This window comes from Falco naumanni, chromosome Z, assembly GCF_017639655.2.
Source record: "Falco naumanni isolate bFalNau1 chromosome Z, bFalNau1.pat, whole genome shotgun sequence".
NCBI classification, from domain to species: Eukaryota; Metazoa; Chordata; class Aves; order Falconiformes; family Falconidae; genus Falco; species Falco naumanni.
In genome coordinates this window covers 18,941,886-18,954,253 of record NC_054080.1, presented here as the reverse complement: position 1 = coordinate 18,954,253, position 12,368 = coordinate 18,941,886, and the positions used below count along the sequence as shown (strand labels likewise).

The 12,368-nt window shown below is 46.3% G+C and overlaps 1 protein-coding gene across 5 annotated transcripts in view; it reads left to right on the top strand.

The window, feature by feature from the left end:
• The first annotated feature begins 323 nt into the window (after nt 1–323).
• Nucleotides 324–12,368, top strand: part of SEMA6A (semaphorin 6A) — a 113,795-nt gene continuing 101,750 nt past the window's right edge. For 2 of the 5 annotated variants that reach the window (XM_040579956.1, XM_040579953.1), the window contains exon 1: nt 324–907. The gene's annotated coding sequence lies outside the window, so the exon portion shown is untranslated. Of the gene's footprint in view, nt 908–2,715; nt 2,795–12,368 lie in introns of those variants that run through there. The other 3 variants (XM_040579958.1, XM_040579957.1, XM_040579955.1) reach the window with 2 other exon arrangements.

Below are 12,368 nucleotides of genomic sequence, written 5' to 3'. Positions count from 1 at the left end.
GAGGAACCGCCCCCCGCCGGCACGGGCAGGCAGCGCCTCCACTGAGCCGCCGCCGGCGCCCCCCGCCCGGGGCTCTACGGTATCCGCCCCGCCCGGGGCCGCCGAGGCCCCGCCCCCGCAGACCCCGCCCTTCCCCTGAGGCCCCGCCCACGGGGCGGTGCTGCCGGGCGTGCGCCCCGTCCGGCGGAGCGGGGCGGGGCGAGCGGAGGGGCGGGGAACGGGGCGCGCCCGTCCGCCCGCCCGCCGTGGTCCAGTCCGGGCTTTGTCTCCGCCTCCGCTGGCGGAGCCGCGTCCCAGGGGCAGGGGAGGCGGGCGGCGGGCGCCGAGGGGAGGCAGGGCAGCGGCGGCGGCGGCGGCGGCAGGCGGCGGGAGACAGCGGCTCCCCAGTCCTCGCCGCGCATAGTCCAATGCCTGGCAGCCCGGGGCGAGGAGCGACTTCGCTATCCTGCAGTGGCACGGCGAGTGCCTCCAGCCTAGGAGTTTTCCTGAAGCAGCTGTCGCACCGGGAGCACTTTTGGTAGAGAGGGAGCAGGAGAAGACCCCGAAATGACTTACCTCCCGAGGCGCGACTGAAGGGGACTTCCTGGAGTGGAACCGTAGTGGAATTTGGGTCTGGAGAGGAGTTGCTAACGCTTTTTTATTATTATTTTTCCCTTTTTTCCCTTCTTCTCCGTGTTCCCTCCCCTCTTTTCGCCCATCATTGGAAATGAACAAATTGCATTTGCAATTCAGAAAGTAGAAATATTAAATACTCCATCCCCCGGGAAGCACACACGTAGTAATGACAAAGGATTGCAAAGGAGAGAGTGGCTCCAGTTTCCCAGAGAGATCCCCTTAAATGGATTACTAAATGGGACACTACATCAGCTAGTTGTCCTCTAGCTGCCTAGATACATGCACCGAAAAGGTACAGTACTCCCTCGTCCGTATCCCTACCTGATCTTTTTGGGTTGCTCGGAAAGGAAGGCTCCCGGGTCGCCCCGGCAGGCTCGGGAGGAGCGAGGACGGTGCGTGGTGTAAGGCTGGCTGCTGCTTTCCGCCTCGACAGCGTTTGCAGCGCCTGGGGAGAAGAGCCGCCTGCAAGTGCACACGCTGCGCTTGCTGTTGCCACTTTCCAGGCATCTCGTGGCTTCGCCTTTCTTTTCTTTTCTACACCACCCCCCCACCCCCCACCCCACCCCCTACGACTGCTTAACGTGTTAGCCTTCCTCCCAAGCCCCTTGGCACGGCTTGCATGCGCGGTGCCCGGGCCGCTGAGCCCTGCTCGCAGCGGGCCGGCGGCAGGGGGGCGCGCCCGCCGGGGCGCCGCGGGGAGCCGGGTGGCCGCGGGCCGCCGCCGGCGGGGCTGGGGCCGGGCCGCCGGGCACCGTGCGGAGCTGGGCCGGGGGGGGTCGTCTTTGTTACAGGGACAATGTGGGCGCTCCGTGCAGAGGCGCAACGCCGCGGTCCCAGCTCTCCCGTGTGGGGGCTAGTTGGGTTCCGCCTGATTTATTCGGTTTTATTTTTAATTTATTTTATTTTCCCCCAAGGTTGGGGTTGCGTTTTGGGGGGCAGGGGCCGGGAACTGAGGAAACTTGCTGCGCGGCGCAACCCCCGGCGCAGCCGCGGGCTTTGTTCGCGGTCGTGGGCTGGGGCTGCGGGCTGCCCTCCCCGCCCGCTCCCCGCGGACAGCGGCCGCCTTCCCCTGCGACCCGGCCGGGGCGGCCGCCGGCCGACCTCCCGCAGCCCCGTGGAGAAGGGCGGCTCTGGGGCAGGGCTGCTTCTCACCCCGTTCTGCGGGACGCCGCCGGCCTCTCCCCCGCGGGCCGGCGGCTCTGCCCGCCGCTTCTCCCCGGCTGGTGAGCGCAGGCAGGCGGGCTGACCCCGGCGCCGAGAGCCCAGGGGAGACCGGACCCCTCGGGCGGCCCGGCGAGCGGGGAGCATCGCGGGGCGGCCCAGCTCCTCTCTCTCCGCCCGCGCCCTTGCCCTGCCGCTGCTTCATCTCCTCTCCTCCCTCCGGCCCCGGGGGCGCCGGGGGAAACGGCGGAAAAGAGAAAGTTTTTCTAAGGGGGAATGACAGGGCCGGCCGTCACAAAGCCGTTGCTGTTCGGCCGGCCCTCCCAGGGGGGCTGCGGGCTGGCGGCGCGGCGCCCCGCACACGCCCCGCGCCGCCGGGGAGCCCCGGGACCGGGTGCGGGCAGAGCCGGGCGGGGGCCGGCGGCGGGGCGCCTTCGCGCCGCTGCTGCGGAGGTGGGGAGGGACGGTGCGGAGGGACAGGATGCTGCCGATGGGCAAGGATGCTGAGGAGGGAGGCGTTTCCCCCTACACGCATACACACCCCGTCCCCATGTACGCACGGGCGGGGAAGGCTCCCGGCTGAGGGCAAGGTGCGTTAGGAACCGTTGCTGCGGCCGCAGACGAGCGGGAGCCCGCACGCCCCCCGGGGCTGTGCTGCTGGGGTCGTGGGGCCGAGGCGCGGGGGGCGCGGCGGCGGCAGCTCGGGCAGCCCCTGGGGCTGGCTGCGGGTCAGCACCGCCCCCGCTGCGCCGCCGGGCAGGGCGCCGCCAAGTTTGCGGCTCCTTCACGTGCGGAGAAAGTACCTGGCTCTTGCGAGGGCTCGGCCGCCCCACCGCGCCTGCCTCCTGCCTGCCTCCCTCCCTTCCCTCCCGCCCGAGGGAGGCGTTTCCCGGGGGTGGCTCCGGCCCGCGTGCGGGTGGGGGGCTGGCGGGGGAAGCGGGGTGCAGCCCGGTCAGTCGCAACGGAGATGCCCTTCTGCCCGCCGGCACCGCCTCTGTCCTGCCTGGCTCTTCCCAGGGTGAGTCGCAAGGCGGTAACTGCTGGGTGTTCCTTAGGCAGATGGCTCTGTCTTCTTCTAACCTTGACCGCTTGGCCAGAGGGGAATTTGTTCAGTTCCTCTCCCGAGCTAATTGCTGCTTTTGAAGTTTGTAAACATGCGTGCTTGTGCCAGCGTCTGTGCATGCAGCGCGGATCTCGAGCTGCTGGAGGCAGAAAATTATTTCACTAATAGAACGGCACAAGTAAAGGCTTTAGTCAGATCGTAATAAATTGTAAAAGACGCAAATTCCTGACTCTGCAAGGTGAATGAATGCTTGGTCTCCCCAAGGAACGCACGCGGCTTGCAGGTGCTGTAAATAACGAAGAGCTGAATGCCCACAACCATTTTCTGTCACAGGGCTGCGTGCGGTGGCTTATTATTTGACACTGATTCTGCTAACTTTTGTTTAGTATCATACATTGACGATATTAATTTTTAAGCTAACCTCAAAGATAGTAACTAGAGGTGCGAATTTCCCACAGTCTCTGCAAAAAATTAGTTCGGTGACTGCTTTCCGTTTGCGTTCATTAAGTGTCATCCAGTGAGCCATTCTCATCCAAGTAATCTTTACTTGGCGGGTAAATCCTTTGGCATCAACGTGAGAAAGTCCAGCAGGGTTAGGCTCTTCTAATCACAGAACTCATGGAGATTTTGAGGAGTCTGTGACATTTCTCTCAGAGTAAGATTTATGCAGCTGTTACCATGTTCAGGGCTTCCTTTGCCATTTGATTTCAGACCAGAAAAGGAAAATGAACTTTCTTGGTTAACTTCTGGGTGGGGTTTTTTGGTTAGGTTTGTTGGGGTTTTTTTTTGTTTGTTTGTTTGTTTTGTTTTTGTTTTTTATAAGACTGTTGTGCATTGTGAGGAAAATTGCCTTGTATGTGGTTGAAAGCAAATACTAGCTTCAGTAAGATCGGGAAGGTTCGTCACTGTTAAAAAAAGTGCAGTTGCCAAGGCATTTCACTGTCTAGGGTATAATTGTATCTAAAATGAACCTGTTTTTAATATTGTAGCCTCTCATAAGGTATAGATAAAGAGACCTAACACTCTTTAAAGCCAAATAATTTCCTGTGCATAAAAATTTTGATCTCTGTTCTCCACCACTCTTCACTGGAGAAAATCTCAGGCTTTCATGGAAATTTTAGTTCAGGAGCAGAATGCCCAGATAAGGTTTCTGTACAAATGCTATATTAATTTTAAAATAGTAAGTAATACTGTTTTTTTTGCTTTTTATGTAGTAGGAATCAAATGCTTGAAGCATGCATGGGTGAATACTTCAGAGAGGATGAATCATATGGTCACAGATGTTCTATGTATTCTCAATTAATCTGCATTAAAATTTTTGTATTCTTACTTAATTAGAAAACCAACCTTACATACTACTTCAACCAAAAATAATTGGGCACTAACATCTACGAGAAACAGTACTAACTACAATCTCTAGCTACTTGAAGATAAAAGCAAATACTAGCCATAAACCCCTCTTAATGTTTGTAAGTAGAGAATCACAGTTATGGGAATTTAAGACTGAAGAAGGAGATAGGTCAGGCTAAGGATGAGGACCTGCCTTCATTGCATTTTTGAAAAGAAGAAAAAAAGGGGAGGGGGGGAAGAAAAGGAGAGAGATCAAATTAATGACCTGTGATAAATCCAGACTAGAACTGTTTGCATTAAAAAGGAAGTAGGTGATTGTGAACTTGCTTGTGCATGTTTTGTGAAGGGAAGGGGAAATTTGTCATCTTGTTTTGAAGAGCCATACATAAATACACATGAAAGGAGTTTGCATGGTTTACAGCAGGGGAGACATAAAATGTTTTAGGATTAAATTGACCTGAGCTAACACATGCCTCACATCCAACTTGTTTCCAAGAACACATTGTTGTGCTACCCAAACAAATGTTTTGTGTGTAGTACCTGATTCCCATACACTATTGCAGAGTGCTGAAAACAAACAACCGGGTGAAGGCTGGAAAATAACGCTCAACTCTATTAGATGCAGCATATGCTAGAGAAGAGTTGAACTGTACTAAAACCAGAAGTTTTCCTTCTCCTAATTTAATACAGATGCTGCAGTATTTTACTTCCTGCTAATCATTTATTGAGGAGGTAAATCTCTAGCCCTTATCTTTCCCTGTCTCATTCATCCGAATATGCTTTGCTCACCCTGTAAAGCCATGCTTGCCTGAGTACTTTTCTGAGTAAAGGCAGTTGCTGAAATATTACTCAAATAGAGACTTTTTTTCCAAGTTTAGGCCCCAGCCTGAAAATACTGTTTTCTGTTGGGAATCACTACTTGGTGAGGACCTGAAGCTGTGGTGTGAGCACATTTGCTCTGGATTGACCTTCAGTGTTAGGTCAGACCAAGGTCTGTGTGTTCTGGAGCAAGCCGCATCTGACAAATTGTGACAAGCTACGTTTTGACAGCGCAACAGAAAAATACAAGGAATAAGCAAGGCTTCTACTGATGACTGTTTGAGCATTTTATGCTCATTAATTCTGTGTATCAGAATTACTCTGAGGCGGGTGAGACATACACAGATATCATTTTGTCTGTCACATACAGTCCGTAGTAGCATGGAGTCTGGCTGCTGGTCAGCAGAATGCAGCAACTATGAACCGTGTTCAAAGGCAGAAACAAGCAGCTGGAGGAAAGCCTGGGCCTGACCCTGACACCCCTCTATAGGAATATTTTTGGTTTTGGCCTGTTGCACCTATCTCTTGAGTGAGAAACAGTTTAGATGCGCGTAGAGTCTGTGAAGGCAGAAGGGGACTTACCCGGTTCAAGTGCAAACCTGGCAGACTGGAGCTTGCGTGTCTTTATATGCTGTCTTGTGAGACAACTCAGCCATTACCTGTGGCCATGGAAATAACTGAATATTCATATTTATACAGTGTTAAGGGATCTTTATTTGTCCATGGTGAATGATGATCTGGCTTTGGGTCTTGATTGCAACATGGCAACATGGCAGCACAGCTCCAAGGCTTTAGGATTTAAAGGGAAGAGTGCCACCTACTGTGTTATAATTACATATATATTGCGTGTCCCTCCTATCTTCCAGAATTTCCAGGCTGCTCACTTGCATATCCTATTTTAGCAGCTGGAAGATGTGAAAGGATTAAAAATTAAATGTGGTGTGGGAACTGAAAAAAAACAACAACCAGAAGAAAAGAGGTATGCACCTACAGCATCAGAGTATTCTGGAGGTTTTAGGAGGGGTTCATTGAAAGGCATAGGGGCATTTGCAGTTCTTGTCACTTCAGACTTAAAAAGGCTGCTAACAGTTAATAGCGGGGCCACTGGAAATAGGGAAGGGGATGAGAGATCTTTGCCTCCCCCCATAAAATAATCATGCTCTCAACTGTAATGCACCTGGTGAACATAAATGAGGCCGCCAGACTTATGCCCTCTGATATCTACAGTTTACCTCCAGCTATAGTTTAACAAAAAAAAAAGGAAGTGGATAGCAAGTTTTTTTTTAAAAAAACAGCTTTCAAAAAAGGAAGAAGAAAATGAGAAAACACCATCATGAATGATCCCATAATTCGCTGCAAACCTCTTGAAGTCTTTCCCAGTATAGAACTGTAGTTATTTATCAGTCAAAAGGAGGGGTGTACTATGCTCTTTGTGAATACAGAGTCATTTTTGTATGAAAGGAATTTTTCTCCAAGCCCCAAAGTGTTTCTTTAGTAGCTGAAATAGAGATGTAAAATGAAGTAGATAAACCAGCTATTAACAGAACTGCCAGTTGCTGTATCTCCAGAGTGAAGACATATGTTAATTCACTACATTCAGTGATGACCTTTCCTTTAAAAGTATTGTTAATAATAGGCATTTCTATATAGAGCACTTATACTAGATGGTTGAAATTCACATATCATGGACTATGACATGCCATTTTCCCGTCCCCCCCCAAGAAAACTGCTACCAAGGAACTTTCTACCAAAATACGTTTTTACAACATTCATGCAATGCTGAAGTTAAAAGAGTTTCAGGGGATAGATGCACAGCACGGCAGCACATCGTGCGATGTGGGAGCATGTGGGCTGTCCTTGGTATGGGAAGCCTTTGGCTCCTTCTCCCTCACCCTCCTCAGGTAAAGCCATGCCTCGGCTGTGGGCTTATACCCTTTGTGTGATACAGGCAAAAAGAGCATCCTTGTGCTTTTATCATCTCAGTAGCCTGTTGCCTTTAGTGAAAACTTTATGAAAGTGGAAAGAAATATTTTTATTATGCCTTTCTACCTTAGTCTGAGACCATCTAGTGGATGAGGACTATAACACTACTGTTTTTTGCTGGAGATAATATTGCAAGTTTGATTATGCACTTTAAAAAAAGGTATTCCTAACCCTCATCAATTTTGCAATGACCCTGACAGGCTCAGAGGGCCTCATAGTAATGAAAATGTGTGGAGTATATAATAGATATGGCTGGGTGTTCCAGTTCAGCGGATGGAAAAAGCACTCTCTTATATGAATCCCAAACACAATGGGAAAAACTGTGTCCAAATATATTCCTGACTGCAGGAAACATTATTTCTGTTGTCTTATCTCTCTCTGCTCAGCTTCACTCAGAAGTTCTATATATTGTGTATTCCTACATGTGGCTTTGATAGTCAAATGGGAAATCGGCTGTGTTGGTTCCTTCACCATTGTTCGTTGAACATTTATCCATTACTTGCACTCAGGGCAGCCGTTCATTGAAATGTTAATGAGAATTTGAACAGTTTATAATTCTATAGTTTCGGGGGGTTTAGCAGAAAAAAAATGCTGTTTTATTGATGCCTTTCAAAATCTACTTTTTATTGGTAGATTGAGATGGAATCTATGCTAATTCCTCCTGCATTCCTGAATTATGGCCTAGCTAGGCACTGTCGCTGGGATCTTCATCTATTAATCATGGAAGCTGCTTTCTTATTCGGTTGCCATAGTTTCAGTGCCTCAGATAGTGTTGGGGTGCCTTGGGAAAGGCTTGAGATATACTCGGACTTGCAAACCTTGCAGTTATTTTGGCAGTAGAAGAGCTCTAAAGGAACGGAAAACAGCATCCAACATTATTCAGAGTTGGATTAAAAGAGGAAACTTCTGGATATGTCTCTTTGGATCTTGTTATGTGAATGTCCAGCTAATATTTACTCCCAAGATTTGCTTTTTGTTTTGTCTGGCTGGTAAAATTGTACACTTCAGAAACTAATGGCTACCTTTATCCATTGCAAGAGCAAAAACCACTTTTCGTTAGTTCTGCTGATAAATGGTTCAGCAAATTAGTGCATTTAGGGTTTCCTAAGCAATCCAAGTAATTTGTTTTACATTCTCTTTTAACCTAGCGACATAAAGCATGACATCATGTTTGAGACTGCGTTAATGTTTATTGTTACCTTAAATTTAATAAAATGACAATAAGCACCCTTGTTAACTGCAGAGCAGCTTGAATTACACAGTAGAAAAGGGGAAATAAACTTTTTTTCAGACAGAACTAATGCTGCTTCAGCACTGAGTTGGCATTGGTAGTATTTTTTTAAAATGTTTCAATATCTGTTCACAAATTCAGCATTAAAACATGGATGCTTCCAGAAATGTGGAGCCTTGAGTAGTCAGAAATAGCTTTTTTGACAAATGAGGAAAGTGGTAAAGTAGTAAATAGGTCTAGCAGGAAAGTAGCTGGAAGACTGACTTGCCAATGTAAAGCTGAGTATTAATTGTTTGCGTAATATAAAATAATGCACAAGCATCTTTTCCCTAAGCAAATCATGGTCTCCTTTTTCTTTTCCCATTGAGAAAAAATTTTCATCGCTTCTGTGTGAGCAGGACTAAGCCACATGTTTTAGCAGGTATTTAAATTCCATTTCTTTCGCACTTTACAGTGTCTCCAGAATTAAGTGATTTCCCTCCACTTCTAATAAAGCAGTTTAGTTCTTACACAGATAAGCATGATACATACCTTCTGTTCACAAAGGGAAAAAAAAAAAAACCAACCTTGAATATTCACATCAAGCAAAGAATCACGTTAAAAGCTGTGCGGTTTAGATTAAAGGATTCAGTATAATTGAACTAATCTGGAAAATTAGCCACTTTTTTACTTCCAGGTTATTAGCTTGCATTCAGAGATGACTTTTAAAGCTTCGGCTTGGGACTTTACTACCCAATCCTGTCAATTACTGAAATGGGATGTGGGATCAACAAGCATATTGAAAACATGTGCCTGTTATTTGTAATCCACCCTTAGGAGTCCTAGCAACGGAACAAATGGAAGTCCAAAAATTTCACATGAATTTTAAAGATGACAAAGCTTTTTTTGTTGGTAGATGCACAGAAAAATTGTATTTGTAATTTTATACTCTCACATAGTATAGAAGTTTCTGTTTTATAGTCTGGCTCCTGCATACTCTGCTGTATACGCATTTTTCACATTAAATTAAATGCAGCCTTTTTTCCGTTAAACTCACAATGTGCATGTGTGTATCTGGTGGATTGACAGTCTGATAGAACACATAATATGCCCTGGTCATTCCATTTGGAAGGGAGCTGGTGATTACTTAAGAAAATTGTTACAGTGGAAAACTATCTTAAGTCAAAGCTGTAAAGGTAAAAATTCAGTTGTGTTCTTCTCAAAATTCATTGTACTGCATTTAGTTTCAGGTTAGGTATAGAACTGCTCTGCACAGAAATCAATTTAAGCAGTTCTGTCAAGTACATTTGTACTTTCTTTAACATTGATTAATGATTTTTATTGTATAATATTTGTTACCCTCAAGAAGCAGAGAAGTGAGTGGTATGTGATTGTATAGTCAGAGGCCCAGTCTTGTTAATGTTGGAGAATAAAAACATTTCTGCTGAACACCTAAGGAAAAACGCCCTTACTCCATTTATAGTTCAGTATAGTTCTTTCAGTTTTGTGGTTGGTCATAGAAGTTCTTCTGCATCCCTAAGCAGCTGGATTTTAGCATCAAATGTACTAATCTCATCAAGGAAAGAAAACAATCTTTTCTGGGAAAGTAATTGTTGCATTTGTGCTTTTTTAGCATTGCTACAGAGTTTACTTCACAAACCTTGCACATGTTGAATGGCATCTTAATGCCTGAATATTCCTGGAAGGCCAAAGCTTGGCTTGGGCTGCATGCTTGCGAAGGGATCTGAAAGAAAGGAAAATTGTCCCCCGTTCAACCTCAGAGGTCCCCGGTGCCAGCAGCTGGTCCCTGGCTGTGGGCAGAGTAAACCGCTGCCTGCTGGTCCTTTGAGCGGGTGGAAGGGAAGGAATGACGGGAGGGCGGCCAGAGCCCTGGCTGCACGCCTGGGTCTGCCTGGGAAACGCTGCGTTTGCAGTCGGCACGGGCGAGGACAGTATTACTGCATCCTGTCCCAAAATGCCAGAGCAAGAAAAAAGATGGCATGCAATGCCTTTTGTGCCGTCTGGAGCTGCTTTTCTGCCACTTGCTCTACATGCAGGTTACAGCCCAGTGTCTGTCACCGGATGGCAAAGGAGAGGTTGAGTCCCACAGGATTATCTTTCTTGAGTAGCACTTCATGCCATGAGCATGGCAAAATGCTGCCTGATGTTTGATTCAAAATGCCTTTTTTATTATATAGAAAGGCTCACAGGCTGTTTAACTTCAATCTTGAACCTTGGGTTGTAGTCTTTATAGTACTGGCTTTTCATCGTATCTCTCTGATAAAAGAAAGGCGTTGTGCATTAAAATTACCTTTTGAATTTAGTCTTCTATATGAACAGAATTTCATACTGTGTGTATAAACTTCTAGGAGTGTTAAACCCATTCTGCTTCTGAGTAATTTGTACTCATTTATTACAAATGCACAGTTTTTGCAATTGCAACTTACTGGTCCTAACCGTATTAATCAGAAATGACCACCGTTAAATTGATTTTTTAAGTTTGCTGTAGACTGTTATAGGGGGGTGATCATATAACATTATTAAAGAACTGTGTCCATGCAAGAGGACTTTCTTTTATAGAAAGGCATTGTGCAGATTTTTTGTTGTTGTTGTTGTTCTTGGAAAGGAGTTAAAGAGGAGAATCTTTCCAAGTTTCATGAAGAAGTAAGAAGACAAACTTTTTTCTAGTGATTCTTTGGGATTCTTCTTTCCCAGTGAAATTATTCTTTAATTCGAAAAGGAATTTGTTTTCCTTTAAAAAGAAATTAAGAACTGAATCCTTAAAGAGCTGTGGTGGGAAGAGGAAAGATTTTTGCATGAGCTACTACACTTTTTCATTATTATCTGCAAGGTGTTTCCTTTTAATTCTGTTGTAGGGAAGTCCAGCATGCTCAGATACACTGACTAATTCCGTCACGAGACGCATATATTGTAGGGTGGTGTCGTCTTTTTTGCTTTATCCTGTTCTAAGCATAAGACCTAGAGATACTGCCAGAACACTTCCTTTCCCAAGATTAGGAAAAAAAAAATAATAAAAATATCCGGTTCTTGTTCAACAGTATGTGTAGTCCAAAAGGCAAACTTAGCCAAACCAGAGCTAATAGCCTGAAGATGTGTGATGAAGGCTGGTGATTGACTGGCTGACTGTAAGAATAATGTCATTTTGATTTGTCAGAACATTTTCCTTAGAGTATGACATATATGTGTTAAAGTATCTATCAGAGAGAAACTTTTTCCTTCTCGTGCACTCTTTACATTTTTGACCAGCTGTTTTTGTTTGTGTCCATCTGAAAGCTTTCTCATAAGCTTTCCTGTGTAGGTGAAATCCTGGAGGTAGTATCATTTGCAAAAAAAACCAAATAGCACCCGACTCAAGTGGTGTTTATGTGAGAGAGGCAATTCAGCCAGGCCCTTTCTGGTGCGTGCTGGTGCAACTAAATGCTAGTGATGTGCTGCAGAAGGGTGTAAAGTGTAGCCTATGTAAAGACTGCTGATGTTGGGTAGGGGGTCTGTAAGAATGCTTGCATTGATTTACCTTGAATAGCAAATTGGTTCTTCAAACTTTTTTCTTTTTCTTCTCTTTCTTTTCCCACATAAATGGTCAGTAATCTATTTTAGTTTGAAACAGATGAGAGAATTCATTGCTCTCACATTAAAGTTACTTAAAGAACTTTTCAAAACCTGGAGCACCTACACCTACACATCAGTGCTTTTTCAGAAGGGGCTAATCCTGACCTCCTCCTCTATGCCGGGCTCCCAAGATCCAAATATCTGGCTTCCCAACTGTAAACCTCTATTCAAACAAGCTGCCTTAGCTCACATGAATATGTCTTCAGAACCAATTAAATTGCTCATGCAGATAAGTGCAGAGGAGCTGGGCCGAGGCACAAAAATGTAAGTTAGCAGGATCTAACCTTTGGTCTGTTAACATCAAACAGAAAAATGAAAGCACAGTTTTGCTTCAGATTGCACGTCCATATTTATTTCATCAGGCATGGGACTTGTCTAGAAAATCTATCCTTTGGGTGGTTCGTTTCGTTGACATAAACCTTACTGATTTCAGTGTGAGTAGTTAATTACTGAAAGCAAATTAGTACCAAAACCATCAAGAAGGCATTGTACTGTAATGGCATCTGTACATTGGACTGGTATTTAAGCTTGAAAGAG